The sequence below is a fragment of the Polyodon spathula genome, chromosome 20, assembly GCF_017654505.1.
Source record: "Polyodon spathula isolate WHYD16114869_AA chromosome 20, ASM1765450v1, whole genome shotgun sequence".
Lineage (NCBI taxonomy): Eukaryota > Metazoa > Chordata > Actinopteri > Acipenseriformes > Polyodontidae > Polyodon > Polyodon spathula.
This window is the reverse complement of record NC_054553.1, coordinates 12288369-12307476: the sequence shown is the minus strand read 5'-3', so window position 1 is coordinate 12307476 and position 19108 is coordinate 12288369.

Below are 19108 nucleotides of genomic sequence, written 5' to 3'. Positions count from 1 at the left end.
TTACTTAGTAAATAATAATTACACTTTTATTATGCATAGTTACAATGCACCTAATGAGTAAAACCATGTAAGTATGCAATTGTATTAGAAGAGGGTTAATATTGTAATATTTAAGAACACGTGCATCTACTAAGTAAGTACTATAGAAATACATAGTAATTAGAGGCACTTAATGTAAAGTGTTACCTTTGAAAGAGTGTGAGTTGAGTGTGTGAGTTGAGTGTGTGAGTGTGTGTAAGTGAATGTGTTAGTGTGTGAGTGTGTGTGTGTGTGTGTGTGTGTTAGTGAATGTGTGAGTTCAGTGTGTGTGTGTGAGTGAGTGTGAGTGTGTTAGTGAATGTGTGAGTGAGTGTGTGAGTGAGTTTGTTAGTGAGCTGCTCTGCTGCCTCAGAGTCTGTAGCTCTGTGTAGCTCTTGAGTGACTGCTCTCCAGAGGCCTCCCTTTAGAGGAAGTATTCCATGACTCCTGCTCTTCCTCTTCCCTTGGTTCAGGAAAATACTTTATGATATATCTGAAAAATGTGAGAAAACAAAGAGCCCCCGGGGAGCCTGCTGCACTAATCTAGGAAGCAGCGGAAGCTGTGCCATTGACAGAACGCAAGGGGATTGTTACTCTACTGCTGCCTTGTGTGAGAACTGGTCCTCAGCCAGGGCAAAGATTCAACAGCCTGGCCCAGTCATTGCTTCATCTTCTCTTAGAAACTCCACACTACAGTAGAACTAAGTAAAGCCATGCGTAACCTACCCTGTGTAAAAATCCAGGAAAGAGGTGTCTCTCTGTCCATTCCTCACTGTATGTATGTCACAATTGCATTTGTACATAAATATGGAGTTTTTCCAATTATTATGAAACATGGTATTAACATTGGTATACATTATTGAGAGTATGCTGTTCTGGGGATACTGTAGGTATCTGTCTGTCCTTTCAGCCACCCATCTCTATTGTACATACAGTGTACGAATATATCTGAAAAAAACGCTAATCATTCTGTACATACTGATGACAAATGTCACTGTCATCACCTTTTTTCATCATACTGGGGGCTCTAATATAAGATTTACAGCCGTGGCATGGGTGAATGGTACTGACATATCATACAGGACTGTGAGAATTTAATTAATTGGTTGTTCGCAAGTTCTGATTAATCGATTCAAAGAAAGCCTGTGTTTATTTTTCACAATTCTTGTCTGACCAGCTAATGTTTATTATACAAATCCAATTAGCTATGCATACTGAATGAAATGTACACTCTGAACTTTAAGTGACCTTCAAGTCCTCAGGCGCAGTGAATGAAAGCAGATAACAAGAAGTGTGCCAGCCGCCAGGACTCATCAGGAAGTGAAATATTTACATAATAAAAACTGCATTGTTGACTCGTTTCCTTTTGAACGAGTAGAAGTTGTAGCAGTTCTCAATGGTTTCCTTTGCCTCTGTCCAGTGTCTGAAGGAGGTCTTGTAGTCGCCATGGAAACTACACCTGTCCATGGCAACAGGTGCCAGTTCACAATTGATGTGTGGCCTTGCCGATTATACTTGTACTTCTTTGGGCTGCCATTCCTCATCAGTTTTGCTACTCATATCTACAGTAAAACAGTGCATGTATCAAATGCAGAAAGCAATTTACCTCAATTATCTGCTGTCTAAACAGAATGTAATAGCATGTATATCCTGCTTATGATTTAGACCATATTTAAAGAGTCAGTAGTTTAAAAGTACTGTCCTTCATAACCTCTGTGAGTGGCTTTTACTGTTTGTTTTTAAGGTGCTTTATCATTACCTGTGCTTTACCATTCTCTCACTGTTCTTTGTTACACTTGGCTATGTGTTTTACTTCAGCTAGAACTGAAGAACTTGTGAAAAAATCACCTTAAACACACTTATAAAAATAAGAGCCACTCATTATAAAAAGTAACAGAAAACAAACCATGACAATATAATTGGAAGCGAGTCACTATTTAACATACAGGGTTGTTATCATATAGGAATAGAAATCCGTGCAACATTACAGGGAAATGTAAGGCTATGCAATATTCATGAGCACTATGCTTAATGAATGAGTTGCTTTGGCGTTGCAATTTCAAGTAGTGCATGATTACAAAACCCCAATTATCTGTTCGGCTGCAGTGCTTTGAAACTGCTTGACAAGGGCTCTCCTCATCAAATGGCTACAACCCCCCCCCCCCCCCCCCCCTGTTCATCTCGCTGCTTTGAAATTGCATTCATGTTAACAATTCATTTTGATAAGACGATCCTGACAACACTCTACACACCTGCATTAGGTAACCTTTCCATTTAATGACTATTTGGTTTCAAACATGTCCAATTTTCAACATTTGCGTGTTCCACCAGGCACGCTGGCCCACTGGCCTGTTTAAAATGAAGTGTTGGGGTTTGGGAAGAATGTTCTTAATTGTGGCATGCTGGCGAGTGGATAGAGGTCCAGAGACAGTCTGTAGTTCAAAAAAATATTATTATAAATACACAAAAATAAAAGAGCACAAGGGCCAAAACAAAGTAATTTAAACACAAAAAGAAAGACAAAAAAAGCAAAAATAACAAAAATAACAATTTCCAGGCTGGGCAATGCCTTCACTGGATTCACAATTCTCAAAAATCACACACCAAAAACCACCAACCTGCTTCCTCAGCTCCCTCCTCCTAAATGAAAAGCAGAGGCCTCCTTTTATGTCAGGTGGCTGGGCGCTGATTGATCATTAATTAAACTAATCATCTAATCAACCCCAGCCACCTGAACACAATGAACCAAGGCAGGTAGGGGAATTTAACCCCATCCCTGCCAATTTCTAAAGAGCAGAGCTGTGCTCTGCCACATTAATCAAAACGTGGATTTCAACTTTTTGGGGGGGAGTGTCAGATTTCTTGCAAACCTAGAAATTCACAATGCCACCTTGCAGCAGATGAAAATTACAGAACAGTAAGTAACAGCAGTTGAAAAGTACCATTTATCATCATTTGGTACTTAATGCAGCAGAAAAAAAGGCCTATTGATTTCACTGCAGCATATATCTTGGCGTGGAAAGCATGCTGTTTATCAGTCCGTAATGAACTCCCATTTGAGTCTTTGGTCAGTATGTCTGGTTGGCTGTATTTGAGTCTTAGCAATATATCCTATGCTTCAGGGATGGAAACAAGACTTCCATTGCATAGCAGTTTGATCCATTCCTGGTTTTACTAAGAGTTTAATGAGACACACATGAGCTTGTTACCAATACACACTGTGGTTAATCAAGCTGGTAGTAAAACCTGGAATGGAGCAAGCTGCTATGCAATCTGTCTTAGTTCCATCTCGGTACTGAAGCCTATTCAATTAATATTAATTGTGTCAGATCTAAATATGAACACAGTTTAGATAATTAAAATAAAGGCTCTTTGTGTCCCTTATCAAGGTTTCCCACAGTAAAAGCATGGGAAACTGTAATAAAGCATAGTGCAAGCATTGGAGAGCCCAAAAAGCATATTAAAAACACGGCAAACCATCATAAACTTTATTATATAATGGTATTTATATCCTGAGATGAAGTCTTAATTATGGCAGCACAATCCTTAGAAAAAGTTCATAAACTATAATAAATGCTTACAAACTGTAACATGGCATACAAAACCTTCAGCAACTTTATCACAGTTGTATTTGTTAGTATTTGGTGCTTTTCAAAAGATGCTACAAGGATGACGGCAGCATGTTTATAATCTGAACCCAGGGAGAGGATCCGAAAAGCAAGTCGTCATCTGCAGCTCCAGGAGTGTCTTCAGACAAGCTGAGTGCTTTTTCCTCCTGGAGTTTAGTCCCTTTAAGCAAAGTAGTTGTAACACATGTGCAGGGTGTTCCTGCACTATCTTCCATTGAAGTATTTCATTAACCTACCTGTTTGCCTTTCTCTAAACTAACCAAACATCTGAATGTTTAGGGCTCCAGAGTGGCTTGTCTGGTAAAAAGCATGGCCACAGGGTCATACTGTCAGTGGAGGGCAGGTTCGGTTCTCCACAAGGAATCGTGTCATTTTACTGCTTTTAAATAAAGAAAAACAAAATTGCATCTTCCCAATCCAGACGTGAAGCCTGTTCTGTTACTGGGAGTCCAGGGCGTTGCCCCCTATCAGAGGGTTACAGCAGTGACAAAACCCTGGAGTGTTTCAGTTTACATGAAGGCACTGGAGGAATGGTCTTGAAGCCTTTTTCAATGCATCATAAATGCACTTTGATTATGGAATATACTACTACTATCTGCTTTTTCCATGGTTATACTATACATTTATCATAGTTTGCAATGTTTTATAATATGCTTTACTCTACCTCTCTGGGCTTTATAATGCTTATCTAGGCTTTAACATGCTTCCACTATGCTTTATTAGTTGCTATGCTTTTAGTATGGGAAAGTTTTTATTAGGCCTGACCCAAAACCAAAAATGTAAATAACTATGTTTTACTATAATTATAATTGGATATAATTTACCATAATACTATAATTGTGTACTAAAGAGATACTACCAACTTTTTTAAAACAATTTAACCCAACTATACTACATCTTGTACTGAAACCTAGGAAAACTAAATTATTGTTGGTGCCACTATATCCTCAATATAATAATTGACCATGTTTATGTTTTGAATAGCCATTTGTTTAAATGCATGACAGCTTTGCTTCTTTCTGGTTGTCTCATGCTTGTAACGATTTGAATGTTTAAATTACTGTTTAATTACTCTTAATTATCAATGGAAAGACAGGATCCAATGTAAATCGATGCAAGCTGATCGCTCAATAGAAAAAGAGTCATTTTTTTCCAATAAAAGAGAATGAGCCAACGTGGCTTGGTTATATTCATCAGGCATTTCCTAACTATGACCACGTTTCTCTGCTCTGTGGATATTCCTGTGGGAGGCAATGGGGTTAATATAGCCTGCGGCTGTTCATCTGGCCAGTGTTTACCAAGGCTCTGGTCTGCTCAGCAGGAAGCAGCATGTTAGGGGTGCATTTAGCTTCAGCTTACTTTGTGAGCTCAGGACTCTGGGGCGTTTTATCTGTAACATACTTACAAGACAATTACAATATCGTTTAAACTTATCATTGGGCTATAACATGTCAAGATACGCCAAGGAAGCTTACAGCAGAATACCAAACCTAAAACAAGTACTGCCCTGACTAAATGATTGGACATCTCAGCTTTTGTGTGTGGGTGAGGAGGGGAGACAGTGCACAGCCCTTCCAGTATTATAATTGGAATGAAACCTTGCTAAAAAGTAAGAGGCGGGGAAGGTAAAGACTTTCATTTAGTCATGAAAATCTTTCACTTCAAAATGCATTAATTTCACTAAACTTACAAAGTAAATGCAAAGATTCCCATACATGTAATAACAACAAAATCCTAGGACAACATTGTATGATTCTGTTGTAATTCCATGTATTGAAAACTGTAACTGCTGGGTAATTACTGTGTAAGTACAGTGCAAATACAGGGGATTTAACGTGCCTGTATTTTGAGGTGTATTCAACAGTTCTTTATGGATCGGGGTAATAGAGCAGCCTCTCAGGGTAGAGTGCCCCCTAGCTGCTGTGATAGTAAATACAAGCACTGGATAATCTGAGGTGGACCCAGGTGGCATAAGGTATCAAAAGTTTTGATATGTAGCTACCCATACAGGTTATCACAGTAAATTTGCATTGTAGAGTTTGAGGTTTTGCCACTTGTTATATTATGCAGTTACTATAGGTAACCATGTTTTATAACACACTTTACTGCACTTGACCATGCTTTTACTATGGGAAAGTTTTAAAATGAGTATTGATTTTTGAATTAGAATAAACAGAAAGCATGATGGTCTTGTCTTCCCTCTCTACTGCTTCATTACCAAAGCAAGCCCGTCATGTTTTCTGTGTATTCTAGTCTGAAATCAATACTCACTTAAAAAAAGACTTTTCTGTTGAAACTGCAACGGAATTCCACTACCCTCTGACTGGGTGTGATACTGTACAGACTGGACACAGCGAGTCTGCAAGGTGTTTAAATTGTACCAGAGGGATACGTGACCGTCTCTCTGGGATTGCTTTAGGGAAGCTGGGGTGGAAATCTACAGCTGCAGTCTGTTCTCCAGAATGGGCAGCTGAGTATCACATTGACCTGATTCCTTTAGTAATATTAATAATCTGTGCAGACTTGGATACAAAAGCCAGTGCTGAATATCAGCCTTCCCCTTGTAAAACCTGACCATAGTAAAAGCATAGCAAAGTGTAATAAAGTGAAGTAAAAGCATGGTAACGCATAGGTAAGCATTATACAGCACAGAGAGGTAAGTATGGTAAATGCATATTATAACAATGGGAAAGAGAGAACTGCAAAATTACCATGCAAATGCATATAAGGGTTTATCAAATTTGCCGCAACTGAGGTTTTGCCTATCATGAGTGAAGCTGCAGGAGAGAGGTGCAGCTGTTATATAGTGTGGAATACATGTCAGGAATCCTGTTTGTAAAACAAATGAATCAGTCATGTGAAGGCCAGTGTACAGGTAGATACACTAAGTATGTGCTTCATACTACATATATATGTTTTATTTGCTGTATTATTTGTTATCCAACCCCTGCATATCAGAAATGTAAAATACAGTGTCCCAAAGGGGGGGGGTTGTTGAGGGGGGGGTGGGATATGGGCAGTCCCCCCCAACTGGAATCTAATGATGCAATTATCAGCCTTTTCACTGCAGTAATAAAGTCTCTGTTCATTTTCCTTCCTGCCTTTTGTGTGGCATATATTGTATAAGCCTACTGGCAACGCGCTGGCCTTCTCTTTTCTTATAGGGTGATATATCATGTAGAGGCAGCCTTGCTGATTGGAAGAAAAGAGCCAACAGTCTTCAGGCACAGGGGATCAGAAGGTGAAGGCAGCAGATGAGGAGAACTGAGGTCAATACTGTGACATCATCAGAGACCTGTTTTCTATAAACATAAGAACTAACTAATATAATTATTCCTAAGAGTTATTAAAGAATGTAGTACACAATGTATTGTCTGGTACATTGAAACCAATGTATACAACGTTATTGAACTAAAACAAACTGCCTAAAACAGCTTTTTAAAATCTCTGCAGAGCTTTGATCACACATGCAAGGTTAAGATCCATTTCTTGCTTAACAGTGACATCTGTTGGACAGATGTGGGACTACAGTATTAAGTAGTGCCACGACTCATCGAGAGGAACGGTAGCTCCTCACCAAGTTACAGCGAAGCATTAGAACTGCCAGTGACTATCTATACACCATGGATACTTTAGTGCAGAGTATTGGCGCAGCAAAACTAAATCAGCCAAAAGCACCACGTCACTTTAAATTTGTAGTTCTCAACACTCTTAGTTGAAATGTAGAAAAAAAAAGTAAATTCCTGTCATACAGTAAGATAAATAAGTCGCCAAAGTAAGGTAAAAATCCTCCTCCTTTTTCAACCATCGTATTATTTTTGTAGACCCCAGGCACTTTTATCCACGCATTTGTATATTACAGGACATCCGAGTTTAATGACGATTTACTCATTTGGTCAATTTGGAAATACACTAGGGAACGCATTTATTTTGACATCTGTATCATTTATAGTAAACAATTTATTGATATTTTAAAACAGGCTAGTAGCACGAATCACAGGCAAAAAAATAAATAAAATAAACTTTTTTGAAGACCCCCAGGCACTTTTATCCACGCACATGTACACCTGAAACAAAAACACATTGGAAATGTGAAAAAAAGGCCAAGTTATCAAAAGTGCCCAGTCCAATTGTTTCTTCTAACTTTTATCAAAAATGCAAGCGAAGTTAAAAGAAACAGTTAGGGTGGGGGTCAAGGTTGCCCCAATTGTTTCTACTTTCTTGGCTTGTGTTTTTGATATCTCCACTTTAAATGGCTGGACACTTTTGACAACTTGTCGTTTTTTCACATCTTCAATGTGTTTTTGTTTCTTGTTCTGTACACAAAAACAAGTTACTTGTCTACTGCAACGCAGTCGTTAGTCTTTAATAATGAACTAAATCGAACCCACCTGTAGTTTGTATACTTGGAAATATATATCTATAATAATATCAAATATAATAATATATATAATATATATATAATATATATATATATAATATATAATTACCATAACACTTGGTACTAAATGGAACCAGAATGTACAGATGTTTGAGATGTTTTAGGCTATGCTATAGTATTCTGATTAATAATCTTCATTATTATTAAAACTTCCATTCGTACAGCCTCCATCACAAGCTGATGTGTACTATCCCAGGAGAATCGGGATCCAGCAGGGTACTCATCAGTCACTGGAAACACTTCATGAAGAGAAGTGACTGATAAACTGAAAACTCACTATTTACTTTCAAACTGACAACAACAGCCTACCTAACTATTTCTATCGTGCTATCTGAACAAGGTGGCAGCTAAAACATTGTAGCTAATTATTAAAACGGAGTTTTCAGTTCATTAGTTACCTTTGTGTGTGTGTGTGTGTGTGTGTGTGTGTGTGTGTGTGTGTTTGTGTGTGAGCACGCTCTTGTGTAGTTTACCAGAATTTCATATTATGACCACATTCACAGTATTACTGTGACACACAACCAAATCCAACACTCTCTGATATTGTGTGACATTTTGAAAGTATTGTTTTGTATGGCTTGACAACCCAATATTTGATTCACTGGTGCCCTCTAGCGGTAGATATTAATATTATACTCTAATATGAGAGCAGGTGGATTCAAGCAGTTCTTGATATTATGCTCAATTAATCAGAGCCTGGGAATGATTATACAATTAATCACACATCGTGTCACAAATCACCTGGAATTATAGTAATATTGTGCCTAAAACATCCTGTTACCTAGACATTGAAATTAAAGGCTATAATCCAGGTCCATTGTAACTGTGTCATTAAAATCATTGATAATTTTTAAAACAATTAAAGTTGTTTGATGCAACTTTTTAAAATCTTCCTTTGTGGTTAGATTAATAACATATTCACTATATTATGGATCACCACAAATATTATGCAATATCTGTATGTCAATATATTTCAGAACAGTACAGAATATGAATATATTACAAAATTGCACATTTTTTCACATTTTGTTGTGTCAGTGCCTCAGAGTTTCATGCATTTAAATGATGATTTTTTTTCAGCTTATATATATATATATATATATATATATATATATATATATATATATATATATATATATATATATATATATATATATAAAAATACAAAACTGAAATATCATAATTGGATAAGTCTCCACCCCCCTGAGTTAATACTTGGTGGAAGCACCTTTGGCAGCAATTACAGCTGTGAGTCTGTTGGGATAGGTCTCTTCCAACTTTGCACACCTAGATTTGGACAATATTTAATCATTCTTCTTTACAAAACTGTTCAAGCTCTGACTGGGCCACTCAAGGACATTTACCTGATTTTTCTGTACTTTGCTCCATTAATTTTCTCTTCTATCCTGACAAGTGCCCCAGTCCCTGCCGATGAGAAACATCCCCATAACATGATGCTGCCACCACCATTTTCTTTGGGTGATGCACTGTGTTGGGTTTGCGCTGAACATAACGCTTTGCATTTAGGACAAAAAGTTAAATTTTTGTTTTGTTAGACCTCAAAATTTTTTGACACATCGCTACAGAATCTCCTGAGTGTTTCTCTGCATACTTCAAACAGGATTCAATGTGGGCTTTCTTGAGTAATGGCTTCCTTCTTGTCACCCTACCATACAGGCCAATATCTTGGGATTTTGTTGTCACATGCACACTTTGCTCCGTCTTGGCCATAAAAGCCTGTAGCTCTGGTTTTAATAGTGCACCATTCCTTACTCTCATCCTACAGTCCCACATGTATTGCTGTCAATCTTTCTGTTTTCCAGACTTTATTTTCACCTTTTTTTCTGCCAGAACTCAATGTGAAAACAAAAATATTAACAGCAAAACTACAGTACTACTGTAGAAATACAACTATGCTATTAAGGTAATGGTTTTTATTAGGTTGTTGTTATAATATTGTAGCAATTCAGGTTAGTGTAAGCAGGCGCATCACACAGGGTGAGGGAATCCACACACAGGTGGAGGGCAGACGCGAACCCGGGACCTCTCACACTAAAGCATAGTGCCGATACCGCTGTACAAAAGAGCTGGCTCCTTTGCAAGGAGCGTATATTGGGCTTATGTTTTTGTATGTGATTATGTCACCTACCAGCCCTGCTTGCTGCCTTCCCCCATGCACAGTGCACTCTCCCCTGCCAGCCTCAAGTCTGTCCCAGACTTGCTCACCAGGCTACAGTCTGATGAGTGCGTGCCAGGGTACCTGCATCCCCACAGCTAACACCAATGTAGCGATCTAGGTTAATGCAGGCAGGCACATCACACAGGGCCAGGCCATATATATATATATATCAATACTGTGCCTCGATCTTTCAATATTGATTATACAGGATTATCTGTAAAACACCTTTTTATAGTCTATTTACAGTAGGTTTACAGTGTAGCTGTTAATTACTTCATGCTAATATTGGACTCTGCTTTTACCAAAAAAGAGGTAGCTTCACTGGACTGTGAGAGCTGAGCCTCCAGTGCTTTTCCTCTGCCAAGTAACGCTGATTTCCTGTTGGGGTGGGGCACTTTGCAGGGGTCAGGTGAGCACCTCCCGTCTTCTGTGTTTCCACAACACCTTGGGAAGGCATGACAGCGATGCTGCTTGTATTCGTTCTCGTGCCCGTTTCCTTTCGTTAACTCTATAACGTAAGTCATCAGGTTTTCAATTCTGCAGTAACCACAGGGTGCATGGAGTTTACAAGGCGTGCGAGTGAGTAAAGCCCAGGACAGAGCTGAGGATGATATAGCATGGAGGGAAGCTGCAGTCTCCAAGCACACTTGATGGGTAACCTAGCCCTGGCTCTTATAAGTGTATGGTCTTTCCTTGTTTTTGTCCTAGTTTAAGAATCAGTCAGGTGCTGTTTCCGCTGTTCAACATTCTACTTGGCAACAAGTTACTGTTGCTATGCTGTCAATGGGCTCTTTATCAAAATTATACCCTGACAGGACAACAGGCTTTGGAATCCAAATGAAAGTATTACAGAGCTATAATTAAATCATTTATGATAATATCGAGTTTTCTCTACATACAAAAAGTGAACATCTCTGAAGAGCAGAACAGGCTAAATTAAAATACTGACATATTTTCTTGATTTTATTTGTTTTATTAGGATATACACATTATATACATTTTCAGTTGTATACATCAAATCATGTTTCATGTCAGGCTGAATATAAACATACTGTTGATAGACATATTTAACACATTAGATATTAAAGAGCATGAAACAGAAAAATGACATTTTGATAGATCTGTAACAATTCCCCCACCTTTTGTGATTTCCCGTCCTCATTATAGGTCATGCCCTCATTATAGTGTCAAGCGAATACGGGCATCAGTAAATGTTACTGTGCGTGTCCAATGCGTGTTTCAAATTACAGACAAACGCACTGCATGCTAAAAACTGTTCTTCACAGGAGGGTGTGGCTAATAATCAACTACACTTTTCCCACACGTTTATTGGAGACACGTTTAGTGGATAGCACTACATGCAAGCCAAGGTTTACTTAATCACAATGCTAGCTTTATGTACATGTAGCAGGGCGGTAGGAAAGCACTGCTATTTAGGTATTTGTTTATTATAGAACGGGGTTTCCCCCTCCGCCCATGTCTTATTTTGTGTTTGTATTATGATTTATTTATTTATTTATATATAAATGACGGCGAAAGACGTGTGGTTTTGTTTATTATTTATTTATTGTATATTTGTACAGGATGGCGAAGCGCCACGTGTTTTTTTTTTTTTTATTGTTTTGCAGCGTGGATGGGAAGCACCATCCACATTAAAAACCCGTACACAAGGTGACCATCTCCCGAATTAATTAAGTGATTAATTTGTTGGTATAAAAACCCGGCAGTTTTCCCTGCACGGAGTGGGGGAGTGGGAGAGCGGGAGTCCGGGAGTCCGGGAGTCATTTAAAACGATACCGGAACAGTGAAGGCGATCGTACAGCCTGACCTATACTTGTTATTGTTTGTGTTCGTGATTTTGTTTTCGTTTAAATATTTTATTTGTGCTTTGTGATGGTGTTTACTTTTGTTTAAATATGTTATTTATTTTTGTTGTTTAATAAACGGCACACACCGCGTCTTTTTGAACTGCAGTACCTGCCTGTCTATTTTTGTTCCGCCTTCTGGCCTGACGTCACAGCAACGCCATTTCCTGTCACATGTGATGTCTTCGTGGGATCAACCACGACCTCTGTCTCTGGTCAGAAAAGGATACTGCAGTTTTTGTTTTTTTTCATTTTATTACTTGTGGAGTGAGGAAGAGAAGGATGGAGGAAGCTTTGTGGTGCATGCATTTCACTGAGGTGAGGCACTGCAGGAGGGAAAGCGTTGCCCAGAGCCCACCTCTCATACCCCAGCCAGCTCTCATACTTCTTCAGGCTGAAGCCAGAAGTCCAACAGGCAATTGCAAGAGGATGTCCAGGGCTAATGGAAGCCTTGGAGAGGATGACCCAGACTGGGTCTACGAGGAGCGGGAGAGAGGGGACATGGACCTGGAGTGGGAGGAGCCCGAACGTCCTGTGCCTGAGTGGGAGGAGCCCGAACGTCCTGCGCCTGAGTGGGAGGAGCCTGAACGTCTGCAGCCCAAGAAGGGGAGAGTCGTTGCGTCCGCAGCCCAAGAAGGGTGAGCCGGTGTGTCCGCAGCCCAGGTACCTACCAGCAGAGGGAGAATACCTGCTGGTTCCACCTCCACCTCTGTGGGAGGACTGCTTGTCACTCCCACCTCCACCAGCAGAGGGAGAATACCTGCTGGTTCCACCTCCACCTCTGTGAGAGGACTGCTTGTCACTCCCACCTCCACCAACAGAGGGAGAATACCTGGTGGTTCCACCTCAGTCTCACCCCCACCAGCAGAGGGAGAATACCTGCTGGTGGCACCTCCACCGCCGTGGGAGGACTACTTGCCACTCCCACCAGCAGAGGGAGCATGCTTACTGGCTCCCCCACTGTGGCCAGAAGGGGAGGAGCCCCTGCCGCCTTCACTCCCATCACCTCCACCACTATCACCCCCAGTACAAGGAGAGGAGCAGGAGCTGCCTCTGCCAGTAGAGGGCGCATGCCTGCTGGCTTCACTCCTACCAGGAGAGAGAGAGAGAGAGAGAGAGAGAGAGAGAGAGAGAGAGACAGACAGACACACAGAGTCTGCTGGTCCCACCTTTGCCAGCAGAAGGAAAAGACCTGCTGGCTGCCCCGGAAGAGGGAGCTGCCAGCCACGAAGGAGTGGGGATGAAGGACCTCCCATCATGGCCGCCCCCATCGACACCTTGCTCCCCCTCTTCCGGGACTTTGAAACTAAGGGGGGCAGGTGGCCGTTGGGGTCATGTGTGCATTGCACAAGGCGGGTGATATGTAGCAGGGCTGTAGGAAAGCTGCTTTTTAATGGTATTTGTTTATTTTAGAACAGTGTTTCCCCCTCCGCCCCTTACTGTGTGTTTGTATTATGATTTGTTTATTTGTTTACATATATAAATGACGGCGAAAACCATGTGGCTTTGTTTTATTTATTTAATTATTTATTTATTGTATATGACGGTGAAGCGTCATGTGTTTTTGTATTGTTTTGCAGCATGGATGGGAAGACCCATCCACATTAAAAACCCATGCAGAAGGTGACCATCTCCCGAATTAAGTGATTAATTTGTTGTTACCTGCAGTTTTCCCTGCTTGGGGTGGGTGATATAGGAACAGTGAAGGTGATCGCCCAGCCTGACCTCTATTTGTTATTGTTTGTTTGATTTTGTTTTAAATATTTTATTTGTGCTCTGTGAGACAGTGTTTATTTTTATTTAAATATTTTATTTATTTTTGTTTAATAAACTGAGCACTCCGCGTCTTTGCAACTGCAGTTACCTTTGTTGTTGTTCTTCCTCCTTCTGCCCTGACATAACCGCAATGCCATTTCCTGTCACATTACATTAAAGGGATATTAGAGCTCTAAAATGCAGGGTGCAACAGTCTTTTCAGAAACAATTTTTGTTATAATAGCTAGTAAGCCTGGCAAATAGTACTCTAGGCAACATTGGAGAATCAGACAGAACACACATGTGTGATATTAAACAGGTAAGAAATGAAATATGAACCCTTGTTTTCCTCACTCTCTGGCTGTTGCAGTCACATTTCTAACCAGGATATGACTCCAAGAAATGAGGTCCTTTTACCTGCTGGACAGTTATAGCATGTTGGCAGGATGAACTGGCTTGAGTAAATGCATAATATTACTATGGGAAAACTGCAGAACAACCATGCAAATGTACTGTGGTAAATTTGTATAAGGAGCATTAACAATACTGACCCCATTTTACTCTAAATATCTTTTGATTCTTTGCTTGTATTTCACTCTTCAATATGGAATATGCATATATTTCCCACTTTGTCATTTGTTTTGTGTTCACAAAGTTTGGAACTGTTACAGAATACCCTGCAGTGTTGGTAAGAAATACATTACTGTACAGTTGCTGTATTCTGTACCCTGTATTGCAGCGAAATACTGGATTTTTCTGTGTAATCCTCTTTGAGAAATGTGTGCAACAGGTGATTTATATCCCATGATGTGTATCTAAAAATATAAGAACAATTGGAATTAAGTAGAGAACTATATTGCTGCCAGATGAACATAAAGCAAAGGTAAATAAATGCTCTTCTTGTGACGCTGCAGGCTGGACTGTAACACTTTCTATTACTAAAGCACAAATTGATACTCCGTTGCTAGAACAGCTTCATCAATATCAAACTTTAGCTTATAAGTTACAGTTCTTTGAATAGGGCCAATTACAGCTATATTTACCCTGTCACCAAAATACAAATTTCACAATGATGTGAAGACCTTGATAAATGTTACATGTATAAAGATGTGTGTTTGTTTAATATCTAAAGCCTCACTGTGTACATGACGGGATACAAGCAGTTAACCCTGCTCGGGTTTACCTAATGATTACATTCTAATTCTGGTGCTGCAGTCATTTAGCAGCTTTTGAAAAGTACCAAATAACTGCAGACAGTTAGCATAATTGTGTTACTCCAGTACTTATGTCTATACATTGATTACCAGTGAGTTACCGAATTGATTTTAAAGTTGCTGTATTAACTTATAAGGTCATTTATGGATTAGGGCCATTCTGACACCATACCGGTACCTATTTGATTGTAGCTGATGTATTGTACATATGAGTTGTTTGTTTAGTTTTTAACTCTGTACAGTGCTTTGGGATGCCATGGCATGAAGGAAGCTATATAACAATGATGTTGTATTGTATTGTATTTGGTACATTTTAAAAGCTAATACAAAGAAATCAGCACAATAATTACAATTGAATCATTTATATCACTAACCATAGCAAGATTCAATAAGAAAAAATTGCACAATATTGGAAAATTCTTCCCTAAATTTCTTTATGATGTGATCCAAATCCTTGGCATAATTAATCATTTTCCAGCAAGTCGGAAAAATGATAAAAACAACATGACAAAAAATTCAGCAAAGCAGATTATGCCTTTGTAGCTTCTATAAATTGTTTCAGTTCTACTAATTATGACCTACTGCACACGATTTACTAGAGCTGGTGAAATGAAGTGTATGTCATGGCATGGGTATCCCAGTCATCATTGGAAGTCGCATCACAACATCTTTCTACAGTATTGTTCTGGAAGGAATTGTGCCATTTAATTACTGCCTCTCATTCTCCAGAGAAGCAATATATAGGTGGAAATCTTCAGCAAAGACTCTAGATTGGCCGAGAGAGAGAGAGAGAGAGAGAGAGAGCGAGAGAGAGAGAGAGAGAGAAAGAGAGATTGTCATCTCTTTTTTTCCTAGTGAAGCATCATTTTTATTGGTTTGGATATGGAAGCACCTGCCAACCGAATACCAGCCCTCCACTACTTCTGCCACTTATTAAAGTTTCCTATAGTAAAAGCATAACAAAGTGTAGCAATGGACAACTGTGCCTCCCGAATGTTCACACTCTGTTCATTTTCAAGGGCAGTCTGTTGGGAAGACAAAACAGAAGTCGTTGTCCGCCCCAGCAGATTCTAAATGACAGGTTAGATCCTTGTTACTCTTAGCATAGGCTATTTTTAATACCACATTCGACTGAATTTATCAAGGTGCTGTCTAAAAAAACCTGTCAACAAAACCTGCCGACAACACCTCAGTTATTTACAACAGAGAAAAGAAGATATGAACTGAGGAATGGACAACCCCAGCACACAAAGTGTCTCTATATTTACAAGTCACACACAGTACTGCTGCGGACAAAACATTTTCAAAGTGAAGCGGAGGACAACATCCGTCATGTTACGTGTTCTCTACCTGTCTTACAATGCCTGCTTCTCCAGTTTTTACAATGTGTTGTCATTAATACACTATTCTACAGCACCCACTATGAGTGAGGTGGGGGGATAGACCTGTAATCTTCTTGCTCATCCTTTGGAGTCTAGATTCGCCAGGTTTCATTGCTACCCCTTGAATAAAAAGATACACCTGTTAGATCTGAGTCTATAAGGTTGGGCCTGGCCAGTATTGTACTTGGATGGGAGGACTCCATGGAAAATAAGTTGTTGGAGAAAGTGGTGGTACTCTCAGTAGGGGGTGCAATGTCTCTTTACTGTAGACCCCTGATGGTGTTAGTGTTGATGGGACTCGGTTGTAAAATAGACCATTCTTCACGTAAGATGTTGATTGTCAATGCTTCAATATTCTCATTTTACTTACGTTCTATAATTCTTTGGTAAAGTCATCGTATTGCCGTGGTACATGAAATCAACATCAGGGAAGGGATGTTCAAGCTATGAAAGCAGTTGAGGGCTTGTTGTAAATGCGGTAGTCTTCCTTGGTTGGCTTTGCATAGCAGAACAGTATTTAGAATCAAAGACAGCTAAAAGCAAGACACTGCTGCTAACTCTGGTGTGACAGTTTGTTACAGTGCAACGGTCTTCAGTTGTGGCACATGCCAACGGGGCCCTCTTTATATTGTAAGAACTACCTGACTTATCTTCTTTACTGCATTTTTAAGTAAATGTTTGTAGTCTTTCGCCATCTCAGGTCTAAAATAAATTAAAACAAACGTCAACTTGGAAACTGCATGCTTTATCAGAAACTTACTGGGTCTCAGCAGGTTATACTTGTTCAAGGGACTTCATACAGGTTGAAGGACTGGATATGTTCTTTAATCCAGTTGCTGTAAACTGGTTCACCTGTTCTACAGCACAAATGAGAAATTCCACAGTTCAATAATAAATAAATCTTGATATTCAATGATGGAAACAGCATTATAAACTAACCAGAACTACTTTCAGCTGTTGCAGTTTTTTTTTTTTTTTAAATCTACAGAATTCTGTTTTTACTGCAGTAGAAAATAAAATAATCTTTACAAATATTCACTATCTCTTTACTAAACTGCAGTCCAAATAGTCAAACCTGATGGTGTGTGTGTCTTACCTGCAGCCTTACTTCAGCCTCCACAAGCAAGACTGTGGGTAAGAGTACCATCCACCCTCTATCAAGTCAGCCTGTTGCTTTTTACTGTACAGGCAAGTTACATTTTATATTTTAAACGTGCAGGACATGTGGCCACTACAATATTTTAAAATCTGATAAAAACCCATATACATGCAGGAATATTCTGACCTGACACAAGGTTGCAGTAACATGTTACAGTGCCTGAACTCTGACAGTCTGATACAAAGTTAGTACAGTGACAGGGTAAACATGCTTCTTTACAGTTATGTTGCCTTGCTGTTAATAAACATGTTTTAAAGAAACTCTCTTTCATTTAACAGTGTCTCTGGCTAGTCAGTACTTGTCTCGCTCCATCATGCTAGGTTTTGGTTTCAGTCAATAAGCCAGGTGATGTAATGAAGTGAGGCCCACCTCTTATGAAAGACGTCCTCTAGCGGTTTTCAGTGGCAAATTAATTTGTGTTGCGCTGTCTTTTTCTTTTGAATGTAAGTGAAAAAAGGATATTTATAAAACGTTAAGTCTCCAAAAGTGGTTCATATGACTAAATCCAATATAATAACCTTAAAGCTTTTTTAATAGGGCCCCACAATAAACAGTCCCAAAAACTAGCTTTTTCAGTGGAAATCTTGCTTGTTAGTAGCTAAACATTTACGCTTTATAAAAGTTTTCTTTAAGTAACTATATGTGTAGTTCGTGTGCACCTTACCTGTGCATAGTGAAATGCAAAATGGCAAAAGCATAAGCAAGGAGAACTGCTAATTTACCATGTATGTTAGGCCTGTACTTACATGTAAGTATGTATACAAATAGTTCTGAGAAGTTGGGATTGCCAACCTGAACAGGGTGTGGTCACATCGTGCATGCACAACTTCTATTTTGCTGTCCCCGTCCTCTTTTGTTGGGTCGACGGCCACTCATGGTTTTTCCACCCATTTCGAAAGCCGAACCCTGCAATCCTCTATTATACAATCTGACTGGGGTATCCCATAGTAAAATCATAGCAAGGTGTACTAAATCATGGTAAAAGCAAGCTAAGCACATCAGCATGGTAAAAATGCAGAAAGACCACTGTAGACTTTTACACATTGTATTATATTTTGCTTTTTCACTGGAGCAAAACTTTGAGTATCTGTCAAAAACATTGCTCAGGTTAAATACAGGTCTCCTGGTCAGACTAAAGGCACAGCTGTGTCCACAGCTTTGATTGGTGGAAGGGTTCTATCAAATATATTCTCTTGACTGACAGTTCTTCTCTAACTAAAGAGAAGAACTGGTGAAAAGAGATGCCACAGGATAGTCACCCACACCGGTAATACAGCAGAGGACTAGTGGCACCAACACCTCCTCAAAAAGCTTTTAAAGTCTGTTATGATGCAATAAGCTCTCCATGAACGTGCAGGGAGTATTTTGTTTACACAGCAAGTACAATGCACAGAACATTTAAACAACATTTTAACGGCAGAATATAGATAATTGCTTCCCGAATATCAATCGCCACATCTGCTTAG